Source organism: Cherax quadricarinatus, chromosome 24, assembly GCF_038502225.1.
Source record: "Cherax quadricarinatus isolate ZL_2023a chromosome 24, ASM3850222v1, whole genome shotgun sequence".
Lineage (NCBI taxonomy): Eukaryota > Metazoa > Arthropoda > Malacostraca > Decapoda > Parastacidae > Cherax > Cherax quadricarinatus.
This window is the reverse complement of record NC_091315.1, coordinates 26,441,161-26,469,132: the sequence shown is the minus strand read 5'-3', so window position 1 is coordinate 26,469,132 and position 27,972 is coordinate 26,441,161. Positions and strand designations below refer to the sequence as shown.

The window sequence follows — 27,972 nt, the reverse complement described above, 5'->3', positions numbered from 1 at the left end:
ATCATTCTTCAAGCATTTCCCCGCCTCAAGTCACTGCCCCCACTCACTCACCTTACTTCCTGGTGGGCATACCATTTACATTCCAGGTCAGTACAAAGAAACAACTGTCACTGTCTCAGTGCTTCCTCGCCCAGTCATTTACCATCACGTGAGAACCCGTCCAGCGACATAACTCTGCTCCTCACACACAAAATATAAACCCTTAGTTCTCCAAACTTCGGAAAAGTAAATAAAATGCTAGTGCACGCAGCATTTGGGCCTGATTCATGGAATTCGATATTAAAGAAATATTCCTGTGATACACCTAATACTTGAATTGATAATTTTCTACTCTCGTAGCATTGTCTGGGACCAGGTTTTTTCTTTTTATTGCCTCTTCAACCAGGCTGTTGCGACTGGCGGTCCTCTTGCCCATATATCCATCACAGCCTGATTATTCTGACACTTAACGGAAGTAGAGATCTTGTATCCACCTGAAAACTTCTACACGTGCTCCGGCAACATTTCTGATTGCTGCTAATAAGCCGAGTACTTTGTATCCACGGACATGTGTTCCTGGTGCCCCTGCTTTTCACTGAGTATAATTTACACTTCCTCCCATATCTCTCACTTCAGTTAGTTATGGCAGACACTACTGATTGAATATACCTCTAATGAGTTTCAAGAGTTTTCCTACTTGTATGAGAAAGACAGAGAGAGAGAGAGACTCTACATACTTATTAAAGTACCATCTTAACATTCAGGGACAAGTTAATAACTTTGAAGCACCCTTGATTTTCAAAAGAAACTACTTTGTAATTTCTATCATGTAACCCCCCCCCTTCCCTCTTCCTCTCTTTACTTATAAACACAGACTATTATCCATACACAGTAGAAATAGATTTATAAGCGTAGCCTCTGAAAAACAAAGAGCTATCCCATGAAGCACCAATACGGTTTAGAGATGAAAAATATAATTCTGCGAGAGACTGGCAGACATCAGACGTAAACAGTAATGATTATTAATGAAGGGAGGCAAGAAGACCGTTCATGGAGTACAGCCAGGGAGAAGAAGAATTGCCATTAATGGTTCAAGAAGAAAAAAATGTTCTCATAAACCTTAATAAATGATAAGCAGGATATTTAACACAAGTTACGTGGAGATGTATGGAGCACGTGGTGCCAGCATGTAAAAAAAATGAAAAGATCCAAAAGGTTTACAAGACAGAGGAATATAGATTACCATGAAATACTTAAAGAACTTAAAATAACACTGAAAATAAATGAGGGTGTGATCGAGATGAACACTATACTCCAGAAGCCTAGACAGAGTAGAAACAAAAAAACACTTTTTCAGACACGATGAGTCAGAGAGTATGGATGGCAGACACAGGTGAACCGTAAGAACATGAAAATAGAGGAGAATCATGCCAGTAATAAAGTAAAGTCGGTCGATACAAGAGGCCAGCTCAAGAGTTACGAATCGATCCCTACAAACACAACTAGGAAAGCACAAACACTGCCCCACAAAAACATGCTTGAGAAGTTTTCAACACCTCTTGGGGGAACAATTAACCTCAGAAGAGAAACAAAAACTTTTTAATGCACTACTGGTCAGATAAAGGAAAGCTGGAAGAGGGCCGGCAAGAGAGTACAAATAAGAGAAGGGTAGAGAGGAAAGAAAAAATGGGAAAGACAAAACTGATCTTACTGTCTGTATCTGCGTTATTTGCTGAGGAAAATTCTAGCTACAACTACTTATCTACAAATATATACCCCGCTTTTAAATATTTATTATATAAAGAATTGTTAATATAAAAGCTAGAGGAATACATACAGCAATAGCAAGCACCAAGGTACAGCCAGACATTACATCCGAGCCCCAGACAGGCTGGTAAACACGCATGAGGGGTTACGGTGAATATGCAACACGTTCCTGAAGGTACCCAACCTGGAAAAATGTGAATGAGTAGAAGTATTATATACAGTGGCAAGTAAATGTTGCCCATAGCAGGAAGAGTTGTGAAGATGGGCGAGAAGAGAAATTAGAACAAGCATAAGGATGAGCAAAGCGAGTGTTTTGAAGAGATGAAGAACGAGATAAAAAAAAAAGCCAACTTGCAGCTAAGCTGATTATGGACAAGGATCAGTTACATGCAAGTCCAGCACTTAGTAAGATTACTCTGCTCAGCAGAGCCACGCACCTATGCACGCCACCATCATCAATGTACGTGGGAGTAAAACAACACAAGACCATGTGTTTATATCTAGCTTATCTAACGAAAACCAGAGTTACAGTTTAAATACTCCTACATCTTTTGTCTAGATATATGAAATTAAGACAGCAGAGTAGAAGGATCTCTCCTGACCTTTCCCTCCCTCAGCTCACACTACTAGTATTGAAGCTGGGTGAAGCGAGAAACTACATGTGAGTCGAACTTACAAACATAAGAACATAAGAACATAAGAACGAAGGAACACTGCAGAAGGCCTACTGGCCCATGCGAGGCAGGTCCAAGTCTCCTACCGGCTTAAGCCAATGCACCCAACCTAGTCAGGTCAGGTCACATTGACTTAAGGGAGGAACACGGCAACCGACCTGGTAGCACAAGCTATCAGGTCTAACTCACACCCACCCACATCTACTCATGTATTTATCCAACCTATTTTTAAAGCTACACAACGTTCTAGCCTCTATAACGGTACTTGGGAGTTTGTTCCACTCATCCACAACTCTATTACCAAACCAGTACTTTCCTATATCCTTCCTGAATCTGAATTTTTCCAACTTAAAACCATTGCTGCGAGTCCTGTCTAGGCTAGATATTTTCAGCACACTATTTACATCTCCTTTATTTATTCCTGTCTTCCATTTATACACCTCAATCATATCCCCCCTAATTCTACGTCTTTCTAGAGAGTGCAGTTTCAGGGCCCTTAGTCTATCCTCATAGGGAAGGTTTCTGATACATGGGATCAACTTTGTCATCCTCCTTTGTACATTTTCCAGAGAATTTATATCCATTCTGTAATACGGTGACCAAAACTGTGCAGCGTAATCTAAATGAGGCCTAACCAAGGATGTATAGAGTTGAAGAACAACCTGAGGACTCCTATTATTTATGCTTCTTGATATGAAGCCAAGGATTCTATTAGCTTTATTGCGAACACTTATGCACTGTTGTCTTGGTTTCAGATTACTGCTAACCAGAACTCCTAAATCTTTTTCGCAATCCGTAATATTAAGATCTACATTATTTAGTTTATATGTGGCATGGTTATTGTCCTGTCCAACATTTAGAACTTTGCATTTGTCTATATTAAACTGCATCTGCCACTTCTCCGACCACTGCATCAGTCTATTCAAATCTTCCTGGAGTGCTCGAATGTCCTCGTCAGAATGAATTCGACGGCCTATTTTGGTGTCATCGGCAAACTTGCCGATGTCGCTCTTTATGCCCTCATCTATGTCGTTTATGTAGATTGTGAACAGCAGGGGGCCCAACACTGACCCCTGTGGAACACCGCTCGTGACACTTCCCCACTCTGATTTCTCCCCATTTATGCAAACTCTCTGCTGCCTATTTGTTAACCATGCCTCTATCCAGGAAAAAATTTCTCCTCCTATTCCATGTGCTTTAATTTTCCTCAACAGTCTCTGATGTGGGACCCTGTCAAAAGCCTTACTGAAGTCCATATACACAATATCATATTCATTACCATGATCTACCTCCTCAAATACCTTAGTGAAAAAAGTTAATAAATTCGTAAGGCAGGAACGCCCCTTTGTAAAACCATGCTGAGATTCGTTGATTAATTTATGCTTTTCAAGGTGGCTACGAACTGCCTCGGCAATTATTGATTCCATAAATTTTCCCACTATGGAGGTCAGGCTTATTGGTCTATATTGGTCAAACACCACAATTATTTCAATAAAAGCTCTGACATGTGCATTTATTTTATGTGATGACTCATAATGTGTGGAAGACTTAAACATGCGATTATGCGTTATTTATTAATATTGTATCTGCGCTAGCCTCTTAAAATCCCCTTGAAAAAAAATTACAATATACCTGTTGTTGTGACTCAAATTGTGGGGTGGCCAGCAGCATTTCGCATTTCATTAAAAAAAAAAAACTCATTTGGGTCATCAATCTCTTAACTTAACACACTGGAGTGGGAGGAAATGCAAAACAGACCTAGTGAAAAGCCGCCGGAGCTGCTAGTTTCTTGTGCACTCCATATCCATCCAGTGGACGGTAGCTCAAGAACATATGGATACACAAAAGAGGCTAGGAAGTAGGCCCCAAAAAGGTTAACAGGAGTACATTTGGATTTACATCTACAGCTGACTTATCTGTTGCAAGCAAATTTAGGAAATTTGCTAAATATATCTGGCATCTTATTTTTATTAACAAGATATCTTGACATACCACATAGGTCATTATACTATCTCGACATCCCTCAATACGTGGACAATTAAGCACACTGTGTCCAAGAGTGACTATAAGGCTGCATTTGGTTTAATCACCATCTGTGTCTGCCGAACTGCCAGAAGTACTTGCTACTATAACATCAGTCTGTTCACATTGCAAGTTGTTCCATAAACGTACTTACTTATGTTCATGTTACAGTGAGTAATTTATCTACTAAGGCTTCTAACTGCATTCCTTTAACATTTAGCTTCATTATTTACTTCTCTTCTAATACTGTTCATAATGCTAGACAAAGACACGCCAGTTATATACCACATTTTCCTTCGGGGTACATTTCTAGCTTTATCAAGGAGTAATTCAATGTGTGATGGAATCCATAACAATTGCACATTAATTCTATTTTCCTAGATTTCCGAGTACCTATGTTTGGCTTCTCCAGTGAGCATGTTAATGTCATCATGCGAGTCAAGAGCCTCCAGTAATGACATGGAATCAGCAATAATCATAGGACCATTAGGATGGTAGACAGTTCAGTTTACAGTGTAGACGCCCAGTTGTTAATTCGTATGCCTAATTAAACATATTTCCTATTGTTATTATCTAGGAAGGTAGCAACAAAGCAGATGCAGCCCTGCCAGTAGATTCCTGCTTAGACCCATCATTGTATATTTGTAATAAATTATTACTAACAATTAAACGAAAAATTTCTTCTTAAGCAGTTTAAGGAAGGGATTACTAGTGATGAGCTTCTTGGGAGGGGCTTGAAGGTATGTGATATTTAATGAACACATCTTCAATGGAGGGGTGAGATGCTCTTGTATACAGTGATACAGTTCTTGTAGGTTATCAAGCTTAATATAATTGCATGTTTTCACAACGCATTAAGACATTTAATAAGATTTATAGTGATGGTGTCTGGTTCGTTTCTTGACATTCTAAGACCAAATACAGTGTTAATCTCAATAATACTATCACTAATACTTGGAACACCAAACTCCTTCCTTTAAGACAACCAAGAATAATTCTGAATGCTTCGTTCTGCATTAGCTCGAAATGCCGGAGAAAATTTTCCTTTGCAGGGATGCAATGGACACAATAAGAAGACACTGTGCCAACCCCAGTGGTCAAAGACTACTCAATCTAACAGCAGATATCCAGCATTGCAGAAACAAGTGTAGAAATTTTCAAGAGAATAGTGGATCTCTCTAGATCAACCAACATACAACAGCAACAGACTGGTTGAGTGGTTAATGAAAAAAACTACGCTTGGGCTGGTCCGAGACGGTTAAAAAAAAAAAAAAGAAATCTGTCAAAGATCTCTCGCAGGTCTATCACAGGTGGCCTTCACACTATACATATATGATCCAGGAACCATGGCACAATAACCCTGGCACCATGACCCACCCACATAGCCGGGCGCTAGTTAGCCATGTCAGCCGTCGTCACAGTGCAAGTACCCGTGATCACCTTCAACAGGCACTAACTGCTACCTCCCTCACAGTGCACCAGTCCCCTTCCTCCCTTGATACCACCCACTCCGTTAACGGTACGCCACGAACCCCCTCCTCAAGGGTATACCACCCACCCACGAGTGAGAGCTTTCTATTCACAATCGCCAAGGTCTTGGGTCGGATTCCCAGGCATGGAGAAATATAAGGGCAAATAGATACTTATGTATGTTAACTGACTCATGGGTCACATCCAGGAAAATGTACTGGGGCACTTTAGTATTGTTGAAATGGCATATCGTATGCAAGAAACTTCAGTACTTACTGTATCAAGTGTTCGAGTGAAAAGGTACCCGTGTACCAAATAAAATAAGAGAAAAAATCATTAGTCTGAAGACATTTTCCTAGCATTAAGGGCCAGGAGAGTGTGCGAGGTACACTCATTAACATTTGCCTTCATCAAATAATGAGTAGGAAATGTGGCCGAAGAAAGAAAAAAACCACGAATACAAACTTTAATAATAAAAGTTTCGCATGGGGTGACAATTAGCAGATTTGAGAAAGCTGGTCCCGAGAGAAACGTTTCTACAATAAAGAACTGTAATTGTACGAGGTTTCTCTCCACAACCTGATCACTGTTGGAGTCACCAAGGAGATTTGGTCTGAGAACGGACTGCTGAGACAACGATACCCGGAATCGTGTACAGGTTATGCATGTGTGACTATCTGCAATCCTTGATACTTTATATCTGTGATACCTGTGACCAGTTTCGAGGATCTTCCTACTGCGGTAGCAAGGCCTGGGACCAGGCTTTCCTGGTGTATTATACGTAGATCCAGTCCTGGAACCTAACCCTTCTCCCATCCTACATACAAACCTAAATAAGGAACTCTCTCGGAATCAGAGATTGGCCCCTGATCCGCGTACTGAAATTATTCCGCACAAGAGCAAGAGGTTCAACAGGCGGTACTAAAGTAATCTTTTAAAAAAGCTAGGGTGCGATAAGTACACCAAGAGATACGTCAATACCCACCCATTCATCTTCCTGGCTCTCGTGATCTTTGTCTTGTTATGGCCTTTCTTTTAAAGACCATAACAAGACAAAGATCACGACAGCCAGGAAGATGACTGGGTAGGTATTGAGAACTTTCAAAACAAGGAAAACAGTGCCGATGGTGACACTCTTCAAATCGCCAGTGCTCTCTCACTTAGATAATTGCTCAGAGCTGACGGCCCCGTTCAGGGCAGGAGAAATATCGGAGCTGGAACAAATACAGAGATCGTTTACGGCTCACATTGAGCCAGTAAAGCACCTAAACTACTGGGAACGCCTCCAAGTCTTGAACATGTACTCACTGGAGCGGAGGAGAGAGAGGTACATGATAATATATAACTGGAAGGTACTCGAGGGCTTGGTCCCAAATCTGCACACTGCCATAACAACATACTGGAGTGAGAGATATGGGAGGAAGTGTAAAATAAACCCAGTGAGGAGCAGGGGCGCGGTGGGGAATAAGGGAACACTGTATCAACATCCGGGGTCCCAGACTTTTCAACATCTTACCAGAAGATATCAGAAACACTGCTGGAACAAGTGTTGAAGCCTTCAAGAGGAAACTAGACAAGTATCTTCACCAGGTACCACATCAACCAGGCTGTGATGGATATGTGGGGCAGCGGGCCTCCAGCAGCAACAGCCTGGTTGACCAGGCGAGCACTAGACGAGCCTGGCCCATGGCCGGGCTCAGAGAGTATATATACTCTCGAAATTCTTCAAAGGTATATATATCAAAGGTAAGTGTTAGAAGCCCAAAACTAGACACCTAGCTGCCTTTAAAGGGAATCTGGTAAGTTTCTGGAGTCTACTTCCTGATAAGCCACGCTGTGGTACCAAATTAAAAAAAAAATAATAGTCTGTGGATTACTTCTTGTTTCCAGTATTGAGTTAGCCCGGGGGCTACAGGAAGGTTTCCTGAAAACAGTTTCGAGGTTAATGCACCCCCCTGGCCTGATCCCAGGCTAGGCCTCCTAATGGTCTGATCAACCTGGCTGTTAGTGCTAGCCGTGCGCAATCCAATGTAACCACAGCCAAGGGGTTTGTATGAAGGAAGGATCTTGCAGGTTCCAGCAACTTCGTGACACAAGATCTACTCTTATTCTTTCCCATCCTCCAAGCTCACCCCCCCCCCATCCCTCACAAGTCTTTTATTTACATACATAAGTCACGGACTTGGATCAGGCCATCAACTAGTCTGTTATAACTATGATATACCAAAGTCTGCTGCTGCTGGCCCACATATCCACCACAGCAAACTCAATAACACATCTGTGAGCATTTTGTGTGCTGCGAAAGAGTGTTACAGAAGAGTGAATGAGAAGACCAGCTGGAGTGTGAAGCACTTGCCCTGATGACCACTTGACCTCAAGAAGGGAGTGGTAGTGGGGGGATAACAAGATTAGTGACGTCACACACACACACAACCAATAGCAACTTGCATACTCCACTACATACACATACACGGAGACCAGGAGGGGCGCCACAGGTCAGGTAGTGATGTCAGAGGTCAGGTGGTGATATAAGCTTGGCTGACCCACCAATACGGTCACGTCCTCCCTCGCCATGCATACCACCACTACAACAGTAGTAGTAGTAGTAGTAGTTGTAGCTACGACTACCACAGTAGTATTAGTAATTTCAGACTCCATTACCATAAACACAGCAATAGCCACAGCCATAAACGCCACCACCACCAACATTAAACAGATAAATTCCAGCAAGCAAACACCCCATCATCTTCCCTTCCCTAAAACACTACACTACTAAATCAAACGTTTTTTATTTAAATTTAAGTCAAAGATTCTCCACTAAAATCTAAAATATCTAAAAATGGCAAGCAATTCCCGGAGAAGCGAGAAGAGAGGCACCATAAAAAGCCAGAGGCAAACTCGAGGGTAACACGATACCTGTTTTGACTTCACCTCTCAGACGTGGCTAAGCACGACGAATTTTAATGAAGAGCAACACTATCTGTCGCTGACGCGCTCAGGCACAACAATGATGTACAACACGTGTTAGTGGCACTGATTGTACCAGTTTCCTAGGTCAATGAAATACTCGTATTGTTATGTTTGGTTTTTCTTCTCAATCCTTAATGGAATACTTGTGGCGATACCTTCATTGTCTTACTGGAGTCTACCAGTTCAAGATGACAGATGCTAACACTGTATGTAACCCATCTTGTCTGATGGAATATGACAGGGAAACGGCTTGACAAAACTCTTGGAGAGTGAAACGTTGCCACAGTAAAGAGTCGCATTAGTTGTACTTGTGTCCTTTTACCTAACATATTGTTGGCAATTTTACCAACATTATTACAACACAACACAAACACAGCTATTTTCCTTCCTACTATGCAACTATCATAAAAAATAGGTTAACAAAATATTGCTGATGTGTCCAGCTTTGCTAAATAAAAAGAAAAAGGTACCGATGACCCAACCACATCGGTATCACATTATCTGGCAGTGACCCCGGTGAGTGCCAGGAGGCATTCACTCCTGGACAGTGGGTCAAAATTACCTCTAAAAGGAATAAAAAGTCACAATACCGTGACTGGAACAATGAACGTAAGTTCCAGTCTCCTATATGCGGGTTATATGTGTAAAATTGCCTCTAATTAAGGAGAAACTTTGGATCGAGAAAGCTAGGTTCAAGAGTTGTGGTAAAGTTGTCCAGTGCTTGGGGTGGCGGCTGAGGGAGGGAGCAACTTTCTAAAACTACGTAAACTACGATGACAAACAAAAAAAAAAAAAAGACACACGCCTGTTGAAGAACGATACACTTGTAAAACATTTGGTAATCTTTACTGAGAAAATGTTTCGCTAGCCAGTGACTTCTTCAGTCCGAAAGTGTTATTCGTCAACCTGTCGGTTTTCTAAACCGTTTACATGACACCTTCTTTAAACCAACATTAACTTTTCTCTGAACCTCTTGCATTATATTTAGCAACTGTGAAATATTGCTTACATCTGAATGAGCGACATCACCAAAATTATACTACGAGACAATGTCGTCACATCATGAGCGTAAGGCAACCTGACGTCCTGTTAACAGTGAGGGAGGACAAAAGTACTGGAACAATTTTTTAGTGACCAGGACACAATGGTTGACAAAAATGTTTCACGGCAGTAGTTGGAAGACGGAAAACAGGTACACTCAAAATCCCACATGTCGCATTTTTAAAAGGCATAAAACAATGTACAGTCTTTCACAGGAATCTTCCTTTTTAAAGGGAAGGCTGTCGTGTTACAAGGAATCTAAAAGAGGTGTTTTACCATCAGGTAGGTGGCAGGCAGGCAGCCAGATAGAATGATGAGTACACATAGAGGTAAACCCACGGAAAACATTACTTTTGGTTACAAATACACATCAGTCTAAGCAAGACTGTATGCAATCTTAAGCTGGACCTCATGACTAAGAGAAAGCTGCGACGCCTCGGCCTCCCATGAAGAAAGTTACACCGGTGCTAAAGAGAAAGCAGTGGCCCTCCGAAAAAAGAAAGTCAGCCGCATCACCTCTTAATGACCGCAACATGACCTTCAACTCACCACAGCCGCCACAGTAGCAGGTCGCTCCGTTACATGGTAGCTCACCCGCCCGCACGCCCATCAGTCAGTGAAGATGAGTCAGTGGCAAGTCTTTAATAGGTAAATCCCAGGTAAAGATATTTAGGCATATATAACCCTTAACGATATCCAAATCTGCGACCAGTACCCAGGGCTTATTTTTTTTTTTAAACCCTAGCAGTACAACAGCCTTGTTGATTGCCTGTTGAGCCACACTGCTGTTACTGGCCCGCTGGCTCGCATACCCATCACAGCTTCGTTGATCCGGCAACTCACGGAGAAAGTGATCTAGTTTCCTTGTTAAGTTTTTCTAACTTTGTTCCGCTAGAGAAGTGGTTCCCAAACTTTTTTCCCTGGGCAGCACTTCCGGACTAAAAAATTTGCTCGCGTCACTCCGATTTTTTAATGATAAATACATTCAAAAAAACTAGCAGTGCCTGATTCATAACAAAGAACACAACTACTTTATATGGTCATGGGACATTAAGTAAAAAACAATGCAGCTACATAAAACCATGAGTCATTCCCAAAATATACTTATAGACGAGCCTCTTACTTACGTAAGAGATAATGGATTACGTCAGCGGTGCGCTAATGCAAAAAGAGAGGGAGCACTTTATTTGCTTGTTTGAGGCGCGTCCTCAACACTACACTTAACACAGAGACGGCATGAACTCTGGAAACTTTTACGGGTTTCTATATATGAATGCTTAAATGTTTCTTTGATCTTGAATCTCCCTGCCACACTTGCCATCTTCTCTCTCGCAGCATCCTTTGGCAACCGCTGTACTAGAGAAAATAAGTGGACGAGAAGCAAGGTTAGAGAGAGGAAGGAATGTGTGTGTGGGGAGAGAAGCGCTAAAAGAGGCAAAAATTAAACTGGCATTCATCTGATCAGTGTGGAGCACAACAAAAGTGGCAACAAACACGGAGCAAGATCCCTCTCACTGGTTAACTGTATCGGGGTCGCATAAATAACCCAGGCAGCGTAAAGGGGAAGCCCTCACTCTTGACACACCTCCCCCACCACCACACAAATTTCACGGTCTTACATTTGTTCCTGTTTTATTAAACGAAATTGGGTACATCCGTAAAGTAGCCGCACAATACCCATATAACCAATTTTGCTTAATAAAAACAAATTTAAAATAATGAAAATTTAATAGGGAAAATGTAGACGACTGAAGGAGTACAATTTGTGTGTCCATTAAGCTTTACTTTCAAAGCCTGGGATATACTTGTGGCCTATTTCGAGAGTTTTTCTACTCCCGTAGCCCAGCATGGGGCCACTCTGTTGATAGATATGTGAGCCAACGGGCCACTAAAAGCGGTCCGCTGGCTCACATTATCTATCACAGCCTGGTTGATCTGGTACTAGGAATTAAAGACTGAAATGGAGTATTCAACAAAACTTGAATCACTTGATAGAGTGTAAGATTAATGTGAGAAACCTGGGAGTAACTATCAAACTCTCGCCTTCAAGGATCACAATAGACACGTGTCGCTATCACAACCCAAAGGAAAATGATAGGCTGGATACCCATACCCTTCAAAGCAAGGTATGCCAGACCAGTGTTGATACTCTTCAAGTCGCCTTCAAGGATCACAATAGACACGTGTCGCTATCACAACCCAAAGGAAAATGATAGGCTGGATACCCATAACCTTCAAAGCAAAGTATGCCAGACCAGTGTTGATACTCTTCAAGTCGCATATTCTCTCTAAGTTGTCCACTAACAGCTCCGTTCAAATGAGGCAAAGTTGCAGACCTAGAGAATATGCACAGAATCTTCACTGCCTGCACAGATTCAAGTAAACATCTAAATTATTGGAAACGTGTGAAGTTCCTTGATCTGTACACCTGTGAGAGGGATACATTATACCCTACACCTGAAAAATTCTAGAAGGATTGGTCCCAAATCTGCATACACTGCAAAATATTCCCAGTGAGAACTAGGGGTGCAATGATTACATCACGGAAAATGCAGTAAGCGCGAAGAGACCAAAGACTTTTCAATGTCCTCCCTTCATACATAAAGAATGAAGGGAGGGCATTGAAAAGGTAAATAAAGGTGGAGGTGTGACAGAAAACGTTCGTTCCCCTAGGCACTGTGCTAGCCCCACTTCTGTTATTCCTATATCTGGTACTGATAATAGCGTACGTTGAAGACAAAGCGAATCTTCAAGCAGATATAAACCAAGAAGTCCTCAAACAACAGTATAATGTTCAGTGAGAAGCTTCAGTTGCTCCTCTATGGAGGGATGAAGGAAATAAAGACTGAACTGAATTACAGGACAAACTCAGTCATTCAACAGAGTGAAAGTTCTTCGTGCTACGCTTGCAAGTGCTGATATATCTTTGACGAGTTCAGAGTTTTTCTACTCCCATGGCCTGGCCCCTGGGCAAGGCTCGTCTAGTGCTTGGTTTAGAAAAAAAAACATTTTTCTAAACCAACTTGTCGGTATTTATTACCAAGGTTTATACCACTGTCCAGTGCTTACCTGGTCAACCAGGCTGTTGCTGCTGGTGGCCCGGGTACAAAGAGATAGGCTTAAATAATCAGGAAAGCACCACACTAGCACACATGATAATCGATAATCCCGTCCATCACCAGATATGACCATCAGATGATTCACATAAAACAAAAATAACGTAAAAATGACCCACGCTAAGACGATCCTTCTCAAATCCAACCCCTCTTCTCGCTGATATAACTGTCCAACTTATTTTAAAGCTAACCAACCAACTAACCTCACTACCACTTACCTTTGATATACCTTTGATGAGCTTCGAGAGTTTTTCTACTCCCGGAGCCCAGCCATGGGCCAGATGTGTTCACTATTTATGTTTATGTGTACAGTACTTTCCCATATGTACGTTTGGAGTGACAACGATCCCAGGGACGTTGCGTTTCCAATAAAATGTTCACGTTTCACGATAGAGACATGAAGAGAGCATAAACGAAGGAGGGATTACAGTTGGGTTAATGTTGTGTATGTTGTAACAGGTGTCTAGCGCATATATATATATATATATATATATATATATATATATATATATATATATATATATATATATATATATATATATATATATGTTTTACTTTCCATTGTGTTTTTGTGAATGTTTAGCCAATGTATTCTGTCTTTAAATAAAACATACTTGAAATATAGGGGGTGGTAGGAGAAAATTCTCAAACAGCTTCAGGGAGAACCTTGAGTTTTCCCTGAAGCAACTTTATTCTTTTCTCTGAGGATGAGGGTCCCTAGGACAGTTGTAGAGGTGGTACCTCCCTATATATTTTATATTATATTATATATATATATATATATATATATATATATATATATATATATATATATATATATATATATATATATATATATATATATATATAATTTACGTATATATAAGAAGGTTGTAAGAAGAAAGAAGGGGGAATTGGGATGAGAAAGTGGAAAGGGAGAAGAGTAAGAGTAGATGGATGTAGGGACACAGGAAGTAGGGTGAGAGACAAGACAGGGAAGGGGAAACATGTCCCACATGTTTTCAATTCGTCGAGTGCCGTCGTTAAGGTTATTAGCCTAAAAACAAGTACCACATAATTCCATTATCATATTACCAAAGTTCCTCCTGTATACTATATAATTATTATTATGATTATTGAAGTCCCTCTTGATTATCATATTATCCAAGTCCATTCGGTTTATCATTTGCAAGTCCTCCTTGTTTATTACTATATGCGAAACTTTTTTATAATAATTAAAGACCCTAATCTTTAACATTTATCTTGCATCCCTCTCAAATTGACCATCAAACCTACAAATTCGACCAGCATAACTCATACCATACAAAAACTACCATTACTGTAATTATTAGTAGTATTATGTTAACAGTGACAAAGAGCAACAGAAGGGTGAGATTCGTAGATCAAAACAACTCATCATCAGCACAACCTCGTCCGAGTCCCTCCTATTCGTCCCCCGTTTAAACCACTAATTAATCCGAACAAAACAACTGTCATTGTTTTTTAAAATAAACATGTGTTGTTGTTGGTCTCTCTCTCTCTCTCTCTCTCTCTCTCTCTCTCTCTCTCTCTCTCTCTCTCTCTCTCTCTCTCTCTCTCTCTCTCTCTCTCTCTCTCTCTCTCTCTCTCTCTCTCTCTGTTTATAATGTGTATGATTACTTGTGTGATTACCAGTGTTATACTGCACCAACACAACTATATTCTTGGTACTCGTCCTCAGAGCTAACTTATTATTAACTTTGTTCCAAGTTTCCAGTAATTATATGACACATTTTCTCCTCCTCTACCTCCTATCACTAGTCAACCAATCTACTTGCAACGACCCTTTTAGGTTTAGAGCTTAGTTATAATAATCATAATCATTGCAAAATTTGGTCTGATTTAGTTTGATATTGTGGAGTTTTGCTCTCCCTGTGGCTGACGTCAAAAACTCTTTCTCCATTATATAGCCTCTCGTATCCTCTTATGATGTTTTATGAGCTTATCAATTATGCTCTACTCTTCCTCCCGTATAGCAATGGTGATATTTACACTATTTTTAGGAATTCTGGCAGTTCATCAATTTTAACCCAGGGGTTTATTGTGTAACACGTGAATTAGTTCTCCCTAACAGTCTCTGGCGGTCTTCAAGAAGGAACCCGTTAAGTTCCTCAAATCAGTGCCTGACCAGCCGTGTAGTTCGCACATTAGACTGCGTGCGGCTTGCAGTAACAGCCTGGTTGATCAGGCCTTGATCTTTCAGGTGGCCTGATTTGGGCCTGGCCGCGCGTGGGGGAGGGAGTGCTGATCCCCGGAAACGTCCTTCAGGTATCTTTCAGAAAAACATCAAAAAACTGCATACTTCAGTATTAAAGTAAAATATACTGTGTGGGTGGAGCCAGAAGTGGTGTAGACTGCCTTATATATAATAATGTAAATAAACAGGTGAATACTTGAGTTGAGTGATCTATAATTTATTATGTTCACATGCAAGCGCTAAGTCCGTAAGAGTCATACAGCGACTGGGAAATTGAGAGGTTGTGTGAGATCCGATTGAGAGGGTAACGTCAACTCCTTGGATCAATGACCTTCCACACCTCTATCGAAGGGTGATGTATGATGAAACTCAACCTGGTGACCTAGGTGGAAAGGAAGGTCAGAAGACATCATCGCGACGTACAAAATTTAAAAAATTATTGAGAGGGTTGAAAGGGAGTGTTGGAGACATGGGCAAGGTGAAGGAGACAGAGACAAGAAAACTGAGGAGGAAATACATACTGATGAGTCACATGAAGTGTCATGGAAGGAAGAAACAGGTTATGACAGAAGGGAAATTAATGATGATATAAAAAAAAGTCAAATTAAAAAAAAAAAAAGAGAGAGAGAGCATTAAGGTATATCAGATTCTTTAGCAAACACTCCAGATTAGGAGAACAGGCAGAAAAATGTACACGGATAAAAAACTAAGAACAAAGTAATCAATCAGCAGAAGATGGAGGAAGAGACCCTAGAAGAGTGGAGAGAGAGAGAGAGAGAGAGAGAGAGAGTAGAGGAGATTAGAGGTACAGCGGGAGGTACCTTCCCTGTTAATGTGTGTACATGTGTATGTATGTATAAGCAAACAATCGTAGACAGGCAATTTTAATTATGCAAGACATTCCGAGAGAGGCTGTGGCAGGTGACAAACCCGCACTGCGCTACTCTTAGAAAACTTCCCCTCAGTTCTTCAGCTGTTCCCTTGCAATTTGGCATAGCTCCTAATGACGAACTGAGAAGTGTGAAAGTACTTGAGCTAAACATTTCAACCCCCTGTGGCTTGTCTTGCATGTGTGTATAATATATATATATATATATATATATATATATATATATATATATATATATATATATATATATATATAGATATTGTGTGTGTGTGTGTGTGTGTGTGTGTGTGTGTGTGGGTGTGTGTGGGTGTGTGTGTGTGTGTGTGCGCGCTAGTTACCATTTTGTCCTAGGCACATGTCGATTAGACACTAGGCCTGTAGGTGTGTGTGTGTGTGTGTGTGTGTGTGTGTGTGTGTGTGTGTGTGTGTGTGTGTGTGTGTGTGTGTGTGTGTGTGTGTGTGTGTGTGTGTGTGTGTTTGTGTGGAAAACAACCACTGTGAAAGAATATTGAAATTCCAAGCGCTTTCGTGACTTCTCACATTATCAAGGAACTATAAAAACAATACATCAAAAGAAGGCATATAAAGGGTCAAGACTACACCTCACCATCACATCCCACAACAAGGAGAGACCTGAACTGGACAAGATTCTAATGCTCTATTTATTCATGTGAGAGATTTTAACCATCCAACTGATTTTCAAAAGGCTGAGAAAGTTGAATTAAGCAAGTCCATGGTCGACAAGAATATAGTTGAATAATATTTCATAAAAAGCAGTTTTGAAAATATGAATATTTCCTTTGGTTTATATAAATTAGATTCATTTATAATAAAATTTGGAAAGAATTTAATAATACATTAAACAAATAATAAATCTTAATTCCTGGGTACAGTACTAGGGCTGGGCAAGTATTTTGTTAGTGGGATAGATTGTGTAGGACCTGCCTAGTATGAGCCAACAGACCTGCTGCAGTGTTCCTCCTTTCTTATGAGTCTGGTGTCGTCACTAGTCTGGTGTTTCTTTGATGTGGGATGTGATGGTGAGGTGTAGTCTTGACCCTTTACATGCATTCCTTTGATGTATTACTTTTATAGTTCCTTGATAATGTGAGAAGTCACGAAAGCCCTTGGAATTTCACTATTCTTTCGCAGTGGTTTTTTGCATATTCTGAAATCACCTGTTTACTGTGATCTTATTGCATATATATATATATATATATATATATATATATATATATATATATATATATATATATATATATATATATATATATATATATATATATATATATATATATTCCACCTGCGCGCGCGCAGGTGGAATCAAGGAGGAAATTCCCAGGTAATGACGTCACACTACTATTAGTCATGGGGGACTCTCCACAACCGCCATTAACCCCTCCCCTCACTACTCAGTGACACACCCATACTCTCCCCTCATTCATACACTCCTGCATTTCAGAATTTATCAACACAGACCGTACCAATACACCCATTTACACTAATTAAACTCACCCTTTATTCATACAATACAGTAAGGTACATTAGCATATAATTCGGCAGTTTGAAAAAATATCAATACACTGTCCTAGCGTTCAATACGAGGAAAGTGTCATCAGATGCAACATAAAATACACTTACAAAACATAACATAAACCATGACGACTCTATGGAACGATCTTTATCACTGTACATTTTACCTTGGTTGTGGTACAGGCAACAACACAACATTTACCTTGTTTGTTGTACATGTTGTGGTTGTAGTAGAGGTAATACAACACTTACCTTCCCTGTTATACATGTAATACGTTGCAATATATATATATATATATATATATATATATATATATATATATATATATATATATATATATATATATATATATATATATATATATAATCATACAGCACATTGTTCAGTGACAACACAGGTGCAAATTGAAATGTCTGTCTTACCTTTGATATACCTTTGAAGAGTTTCGAGAGTTTCACTACTCTCAGAGCCTGGCCATGGGCCAGGCTCGTCTGGTGCTTGCCTGATCAATCAGGCTGTTGCTGCTGGAGGCCTGCTGCCCCACATACCCATCACAGTCATGTTCTCCACTGCCCGCTGGAAAACCCTAATTATGTCTTCCTGTAATTTTTCAGTGTCAATAAATAACAAAAAAAGCACAATACCGTGACTAGAACAATACACAAATAACCCGCACATAGAAGAGAGGAGCTTACGACGACGTTTCGGTCTGACTTGGACCATTTACAAAGTCACACTGTGACTTTGCAAATGGTCCAAGTCGGACCGAAACGTCGTCGTAAGCTCCTCTCTTCTATGTGCGGGTTATTTATGTATTTTCAGTGTCCTTTACCGTAGTGACTTTCAAGCTTATTTTAGTGTCATCTGCAAATGATGATACAAAAGTGTGACGGCTGTTTTTATCTATGTCTGCTATGAGGATGAGAAACAGCAAAGGTGCCAGGGCAGTGCCTTGGGGCACTGAACTTTTTACCTCGCTGATGCTGGATCATCTTGCTCTGTTCACTAATGCTCAAGGCCCTCATTTTGTGCGCTATCACTCCATGATCGCATTTGTCAAATGCCTTTGCAAAATCTGTGTAAATCACATGTGTGTTTTGGTTGTCTTCCAACGCCTCTGTAATTCTGTGACATGCATGATCGTCGTCCACTAAAACCATGCTGGTTCGGGTTATGCTGGTCAATGAAATTTGTCATCTGCCGTTTCATCACTCTTTCGAATATTTTTATGTGAGAAATTAGGGCTATTGGTCTGTAATTTTTAGCTAGTGCTCTACTACCTCCCTTCTGTATGTGTCTGTCTGTCTCTGTCTGTCTGTCTGTGTCTCTCTCTCTCTCCACACACAATGAGTATAACCACGTGTAGCCGTACAATGCCTCTATTGTGACAACGTTTCGCTCTAAGGAGAGCTTCAAGCCATGACTTGTAAAAGTGTGAAACTGTCCCAATAAAGACTTGCCCTGCTACACGTCTCGCTTAAATTCTGTCGTCAATAAGACCTTCACTCAATATAAGAATTATAGTCCAATTTTACTTTGTCCATACATAGTTCTAGTATTCACGAAGTCGTATTCATTTTAGTGTGTACATCTTTAATGTTCTATACATATATAAAATTTTATTGTTCATTTAGTTTTAAAATTAGGTTTAAGCTTGCTCGAAATGTTCTGCATAACCCAGAGCTTTCCAGGTGCTATATTAAATGTCATCCAATTTTGTGCTAACGATGTATCAGGTTGAAATTATTTTTTTTAATAACAAAATTCAACACTCGTACATACTGTGCCAAGGCCGCTGTCTGGGAAAATGGCGGATATTTTTGGGTTTTTATGTATTAACTCTTTCAACGGTTGAAGACAGAAATGGTTTAATAAAAAAAAATAGAGGACAAAAATATAAACATTTTTGGTCATTACCATTTTTACCGTAAGTTTAACGGGAGCCGAGTTACAGCCGATACAAAAGTTCCAATTTTAACGCCTTTTAATTTTCCTCAAAAAAAAAAAAAAATCTGTGGTATTAAGAATGGTAAAAGTTTTACTTTAGCAAAAAGTTTTATGTATTAAATAATTTTATTTCTTAATAAAAACATGTATGACACCATAGACACAAGTTTCTAGCCTATTTCATTGCATGTCATCGTGCACTGAAGTGTCGACAAATGAGGAGCTACTGAGTCTCATTAGAAGTTTCGACCAAATATGTAACAGTGCTGGAGAGTGGAATTGGAAAACTGTGATGTATTTTTCATCAAGTTTTCCTAACATTTCAGTGTATTAAGAGTGGAGAGGTCGTAGTCCTCATGAAAATACTTTGATGAACTAGATATGATGCGTTCCAGTATTGACTGGCGAAGTCTCATCAATTAAAAAGTTCACAGAGCTTTCCCGTGATTTTGAGTAAATGGTTTAGAAAACTGACAAGATGATAAATAAGACGACTGTGAAACCCTTAGGAATCTTCATTTATCCTGGAAACGTCTCACCAGCCAGTGGCTTCTTCAATCCAATGTATTGGACTGAAGAAGCCACTGGCTGGCGGAACGTTTCCAGAATCAAGTTTCCCAAGGGTTGCACGGTGTCTTATTTGTCAGTTTTCCCATGATACCTCTGAGCAACACGAAGACTTAAGAGGCAGCAGAATGAGAACTGATTTCAAACAAAGAGGTACTAGATAACTGTCTGAGGCAACACAATCTTTTTGAGGTAACAGAGTCTTGTTGATCTTTCTTCTGGTGCTGTAGATGTCAGTATGACATGTGATTAGGCAGTTGACAAACAGGTAAGCAAGCTATGAGACAACTTTATATCATGCGGCTGAAGGTGATCTTGTCATTGTGGTCGGCCAAGATACAGATCTTTTGGTGTTACATCACTTTCTTGCACTGAATATGAGCTTTCGTTCAGGCCACAAACAGGAAGCAAAGGAAAAAGTGTATTGAAATTTTCCAAGCAACGGGAGATTCACAAAGACATAAAAGTGCTTCTTTTCTTACAGGCAGTGACTGGTTATAACATCCAGTAATTTCCGAGAAGGGAAAGCGAAAGCTTTAAAGATTCTAAAAAAAAATGAGCAGCTGGTGGTAAAAATAAAAACATTTAACCAGGTCAATGCAGGTAAGACAGACTTAGCTGAAGTTGGCCAGGAATTCATCGTGATATTATGGATCATTAATAAGAAAGTTACACAAATAACCCGCACATAAAAGAGAGAAGCTTACGACGACGTTTCGGTCCGACTTGGACCATTGACAAAGTCACACTAACCAGAGGTAGTAGTAGTACAAGAGTTGTATTTGTGTATCGTTCCAGTCACGGTATTGTGCCTTTTTTTGTTATTTAATAAGAAAGTCTTTGAATGAATGTCGATATTATCTATACATGCAACAATGCCGAAACAACAGGTTCAATCACACTATGATTTTACCACACTTTCTCCCGCAACAGCAACTGCTGATCAGTATTCCTATAGTTTTTTTCAGGTCCAACAGAGGTTAGGACATGACCTTTAACTCATCCACATGAGGTTACAGCCTCGAAGGAAACTCGCTTATCCCTGTACCCACAACTCTTGCCTCCAGCACCTGACAAGCTATTACAATTAATTACTTGCAACTAAGATTTATTGCAAGACTAGTGAGTGCAAGAAAGCAGTTCACGTGTGTTCAGCGGTGTGTGAAGGAAGATCATTTGAAAAACCTCAATGTTTTTATGAAAGAACTTGATTATAACAAAATATATTAATAAAAACCCACTTGAAATAAATAATTTCAATGTTATATTGTATATTCGAAAAGTTTTATATTCTAAGTAATAAATTTTACTTGTTCTGACAATGTTTTTCATTTTCCAGTTCATTCTTATGCATCAAAGGAGGGTATACCTGCTACCTGGAGGTCATTCAGAGGATCAACGCTCCTGTGGCCCAGTATACCTGGAGGGTGTCCCGGGATCAACGCTCCTGTGGTCCAGTATACCTGGAGGGTGTTCCGGGATCAACGCTCCTGTGGTCCAGTATACCTGGAGGGTGTTCCGGGATCAACGCTCCTGTGGCCCAGTATACCTGGAGAGTGTTCCGGAATCAACGCTCCTGTGACCCAGTATACCTGGAGGGTGTCCCGGGGATCAACGCTCCTGTGGTCCAGTATACCTGGAGGGTGTTCCAGGGATCAACGCTCCTGTGGTCCAGTATACCTGGAGGGTGTTCCAGGGATCAACGCTCCTGTGGCCCAGTATACCTGGAGGGTGTCCCGGGGATCAACGCTCCTGTGGTCCAGTATACCTGGAGGGTGTCCCGGGGGTCAACGCCCCCGCGACCCGGTCCAAGACCAGGCCTTGACCATTGTATGCCTCATTTCTCGGGGAAAGGATGGGGGGAATAAAACCACATAGTTCGGTCGTAAGAAATCTTCCAGGTGAACAGGTCATTGGTTGCTAATCGATTCCTACCTTGTACACCTCAAAAATCATGGTATTTTGGGGGTGGGGGGTTGAAAAATTTTAATGCGTAAAAATGGCAACTTTTATTTCAGTCGTAGCTCGGCTCCTGTTGTACTTGAACATCAAAATGGTATACAATACCGACTTCAATGGTGATGGACTGATTACATCGTCTTCACATCTCTACTGTTCCTGCCTACTTTCTGTATTCGACTGAAGAAGCCTACTGTGTAGGCGAAACGTTTCGGAATAAAGTTGCCTAACTGCTGCCTATGTGTCTTACCTACCATCCTGTTGTACTTACAGTAAAATGGTAATGACCAAACAATTTATCTTTTAGTCCTTTTAATTTGTTTAAAATATGTTTTGCTATCTTCAACCCTTTAAGAGTCGTTACAAAAATGTAGAAATGGCCACCATTTTCCAAGACGACGGTTATAGCACAGTATACACGAGTGTTTTAGCTTTTGTGTAATATAACTAAGGACTAAAACTATGTATGTGCAATCTCAACCTCTTGGTAATTATTTTTACCCCAGAATGACTGGCCTATTATTCGGCCATCGAACTGCGACCCCAGGGCACTGTGGACTCCTAGTAATAATAAGCAAACGATGCAACATGCGTCTTGATTGTGCAAGACCGAAGTCACACATTATAATCCTTTCCCTAAACACCCTGTCAAACCCTGCATGTTCGTATTTAGGAAGGGTTTCCTAAAATCGAGCCTTCACCTGCTCAATGGACAACACGGGTCTACCGCTTCACGCATAAATTTAAAAGAAAGTTTGAGCTGTATACTGACCTGTATCCCCACCAGTGACGAACCTCTCAGCACGCCCGGCCTCCAGTCACCGAGCTATCTTGCTGATCTGTAAAACAAAACAAAAAGCTCTCTTAATGAACCAGGTCTTTTTTAATTAATTAAACAAAATTGTGTATATAAGCAGCGTGTTGTTACCCTGATCTATACGATAATTACACAGAGGAAGAAAATCTAGCCTATGCCGAGACTTCTGTAAGGTCAAGAGCTAAGACTAGACCCCAGCAGGTACATATAGCCGAGAGAAATTGCCAAGCATTTCGCTAAGGGTTCAGTAACTATGGCAGCTTCAAAGGTTTAGTTCCCCCATTCCACCCCCCCCACACACACAAAGAGGAACAAACAGCAGGAAGAAGAAGAAAAAAAGACATATGACCGCTAACGAACAAAACTATGCGGTGAATAAGACAAAAAGAAAAAGAGAGAGAAAATGAAGAGGACGGATCCAAAGATTGCATAGCAACTGTGAATACAGATAGATGATAATTTGATTTAACGTGAAAGGAGGGGGAAAGAGGAAGATACTAGGGAAGGAACAGCAGTGAATGAAGGATTACCGTGGGACGAGAGGAGTTCTAAAAAAGTGAGTGTCGTCAAGCGTGCATAAAGGGGTTGAAAGATTTAGCCTCTCAAAGGTTCGTCATATGATGACAAAGAGTCTACCAGATAAGACGTTTTATAGTGTTTAAAGGATATAAAAATTCAGAAACTGTGTTTAATATTTAAATTTCAAGAGTTTATCCCTAATTCAAGGTTCTAAGCTACTACCTACTCCCCTACATCATCTGCAAGAACAGTTATTCAAAGGGAAGGTGGAGAAAATATTTTTGTACCTGCCTGTGGGGTTAGTTTCCTATACAGCTGCAGAATTTTACATTGACCTTATGGGCAAAGTACTACCTGGTATCTATGTGGTGATGGTACCAGGGATTATTGCCCTCCGCGGCCTGGTCACAGACCAGACCTTTCGGTTGATAGCTTGATCATTCAGGATATTGGTGCTAGCAGCACCAATATCCTGAATGATGCAGCCCAACGTAGGCACAACCTGTGTTCTGAGCTCTACCTGCGACCTGTTTCGGGAGTTTTCTTACAACCACAGCACGGTCCGAGGCCTGGTTTCTCTGATTTCCTAGTCGATAAGACTGTTGCTGTTGGTAGCCAGCCGCACCACATATGCATCACAGCCTGGCTGATCTAGCACTCCGCGGAGGTAGTGATACAATTTCCCCTTGACCTCCAACCTAGTTCCAGTAACATCAGTAATATGTGCTGTAGAAGACTGCAAAATCTAGGCATGCATTGCTTTCTTATTGTGTCCGTGGCTCCCTGCTTTTCACTGGGTCTATTTTACGCTTTTCATTGTTTTACGTTAAGGTAGTGTGCAAACTTGGAACTAGTATCTTTCATGTATATATTATCGTGCATTTCTTTCTCAGAGTACATTTCCAGCTCTTGAAGGGGTTCCCGGTACTCCAAATCCTTTTCTGGTTTTAAGGGGGCTGTAAATGGTTATTGCATTGTTTCCAGCTCTAATATCTTACTCCGTGATTTGAACAGTATTAGTAGAAGTGCAAAAGTAGAGGCAAATTTTGATGGTATCGGTATCGGCCAAAACCGAGTATCGGTATCGATAAAATAAATCTTGGTATCGTCCAATCTCTAAATGTTAGCACTGGAATTATTTCTTGTCTGTCATTATCCTGGCCTATGCAGCAATGTAAGATTTATTGCTAAGATTTCAGAAGAATCAACAACCAAAAACGAGTAACTTAAGGGCCACTACTGGTGGTGTATAGAACCTTAAAAAGGCACAATAAAACACTAAATCTCAAACCATTCAAGGCATCTCCCTTCCCCCTTCCTAGTCATTGCCCAAACCCTTTTCTCATGACTCACTGCCTACACTAACTGCCCCAACCTTCTCATCACTCAACCCCATCCTACACTTGCCGTCCAAGACCCCAACCTACACTAACATTCCCAAGACCCCCAAACTACCTAAGCCTTCATAACAAAATCCAAGCCTTCGCAACACTGGTCTATCTGAGTCCGGTTTTGAAAGTTTTCCACTCCCTATTCATTACCTGATTAACCAGATTGTTATTACTAACGGGTCTCAGATCTACAAAGTTATCACAACCAGCAGGTTCTGATTTAAGTTTTCGGAAAAAAAAACATCTACCTTTCTTGTTCTGGCAATATTTCTGATATCTACCAGTAAATGTTCATCATGGGCCATGGATGCTGACAAAGTGTTTCCTGGTTTTAAGAAGAGCACTCTGATTTTCACTGGGTTTATTTTACACTTCTCATATCACTTAAGACACTTTTATCCTTTAGACTGAAATGTTGTACAATAATAGCTCAATGTGAAATAGCAGATATGAATGAGTAACAAGCTCTGCCCACGTCTATCCAGACACCTGGGTAAATGTCTAAAACTTTCTCAATTTGTACTCCCTGGCATAGAGACGCGAAAGACACCATATATATAGTTCAGTATACATGAAATACCTAGAATTGTTAGTAACCCAATGTTTCTCTGCACATTTATTATTAATAGTGATCCCTTGTACAAGTTCTGACAAATGCCACCATAACAGCACTCAGCATTTTGCAAGTTTTAAAACTTCAACATGGCCACTACAAAAATGGGCAATTTTGGGCAACTTTGCTTCTAATATGAATCGTCGTATACCTGAAGGATACATCCAATGGGTCAGTGTTTGCCAGCAGCCACAGTCTGGTTGACTAACAAGCCTGGCACTGGGCTCTGGGCGTAGAAAACGTCCAGGCTCGTTCTCCATAAAATACCAACAGACTGATATAGTTGTTTCTTGCATTTTTTGATAATATGCATTTCCACAACTCCGGGAGATGGACTGATTACGTCATCATTACATCACCAATGCTTCTGCTGTCTCCTCTGTATTCGACTGGAGAAGTCTCTTGTGTAGGCGAAACGTTTTGGAAAAAAAGATATCTAACTACTGCACATCTATCTTATCTACTTATCAGTATTATACCATTAATATATTGAAGCTGTAAACCTATCTAAGATTTGGAATCACTGTCTCCGAAATTATTCGTTAAGAGTGCGAGAGATATGGTAGCCTCCAGCAGCAACAGCCTGGTTGACCAGGTAAGCACCAGACGAGCCTGGCCCATGGCCGGCCTCAGAGAGTAGATAAATTCCCGAAACTCTTCAAAGGTATAATAACCGAAATGAAAAGTAGGTGGGCGATATGTATACCATGAGATAACTATATACGAGATTGTTTTCAATATTTTCCAATCAAAAATATGGGCAGCTTGAACCCACAATCTCTATGATGAGGCTATCAACGGGAAAGCCAGATCTAGATCACGGTCATGGGGATGATCCTCAAAACTATATTATATGAACGGTATACAATACCAACAAGCTGAAAAAAAATTGTGTAAAGTTCTACTGTTTCCAAATATGTCCAAGAATTTATATTGATATGTCTAAATTTTTTAACGTGTCGGTATTGTATACCGTTCATGTACAGCTCGTCAGACACTGCAACATCATGGAATCTTGGTTCAAAGGACATCTCCATAACCACCTTCACGACGACGACGACGACGACGACGACGACGACGACGACGACGACGACGACGACGACGACGGCGGCGGCGGCGGCTGCGGCTGCGGCTGCGGCTGCTGCTGCTGCTGCTGCTGCTACTACTACTACTACTAATACTAATACTACTACTAATACTACTACTACTACTAATACTACTACTACTACTACTAATACTAATACTACTACTACTAATACTACTACTACTACTAATACTACTACTACTACTACTGCTGCTGCTGCTGCTGCTCAGCAGCAGGTGCTCTTCACACCAACTCCACGGCTGAGGGACTCATTACCTCATATTTTAATTGAAGTTCTGTTTCCAATTATGTCCTAGAATTTGTATTGATAAAGCCACTGGTTGGCGAAACGTCTATAATAAAGATATCCAGATGTTGCACATGTGTCTAAATTTTTCTATATTATAGCCTAGCCAAGCCATCGCAATACTGCTATGGTACAGCCAAGACTCGTGATGACGCTCTTACCCCAAGGTTCCTCTTGTTCTACTCGAGTCCATTAGCGCCTACTTAAGACACAACGATAACTCAAGAAGCAACACCTCCCTCACCGTGCTAAGTTACCATTCACATCCTTTTATGGTTGTACTCAATAATAATATTATTATTATTGAGTACAACCATATTATTATTATTATTATTAGGTATTTCAGTGTTGATGAGCTTGGCTTTCGTTTTGAGCAATGTAAATTTTAAATTACTAATTTTATTGAATAAACTGGCTTTCAAGTTTTAACTAGAGAGCATCTTCTCAGGACGGCTTCAAGCACATAAGCACTGCTATATCTTAAGCAGAAATATTTCTGTACTGAATTTGGACTTTGTAGGAGCCACTTTGTCAATTTTACAGAAAATATATTAAAATGTACTTTCTTGATTTTTTTTCAATTATTTTGTCTCCTATGATTGTAAAGAAATTTAAGTAGAACATGACAACAAAAAGAAAAATATTGAAAAGTAGCATTTTTATATCTTAAACTTTCCAATGTTTAGTGAACGTCTAGCACTGTACAGCACAAATTTATGCCAGAGCCGATATACTGTTAGGTACTGTGTTTTTCTTCTATTTCACCGCCTTCCTCCAACTATTGTGTTATAACTTCAGAACGCCTTATACGATTTTCTTCAAATTTTCAACCCTGGTGAAATAATACTAGAGGAAGATTTATGGTACAATTGACAAGCACAGGCGCCCTCCGTTCAATTTATTCCTGAAATATACTTCCGAGGGTTAACGCCCCTGCTGCCCGTTTATTTTTCTCTCCTTTCTCTCTCCCTCCCTCTCCCACCCATATATATACGTTCCATCTTCCCCCTACACCCAACATCACCAGGATCTCCAGACTGCAATTTCCTGCCTCCCTCCCCCTCTTCACTTCCCTCACATATTATTTCAAC

At 40.4% G+C, this 27,972-nt stretch overlaps 1 protein-coding gene across 6 annotated transcripts in view; it reads right to left on the bottom strand.

Annotated features, from left to right (window-relative positions):
• The window catches only part of Nrg (Neuroglian), a 434,360-nt gene that overhangs the window by 244,233 nt on the left and 162,155 nt on the right, over positions 1-27,972 (bottom strand). For all 6 annotated transcript variants that reach the window (XR_011392382.1, XM_070088294.1, XM_070088293.1 and 3 more), the window contains one exon: positions 22,923-22,989. The gene's annotated coding sequence lies outside the window, so the exon portion shown is untranslated. The remainder of the gene's footprint in view (positions 1-22,922; positions 22,990-27,972) is intronic.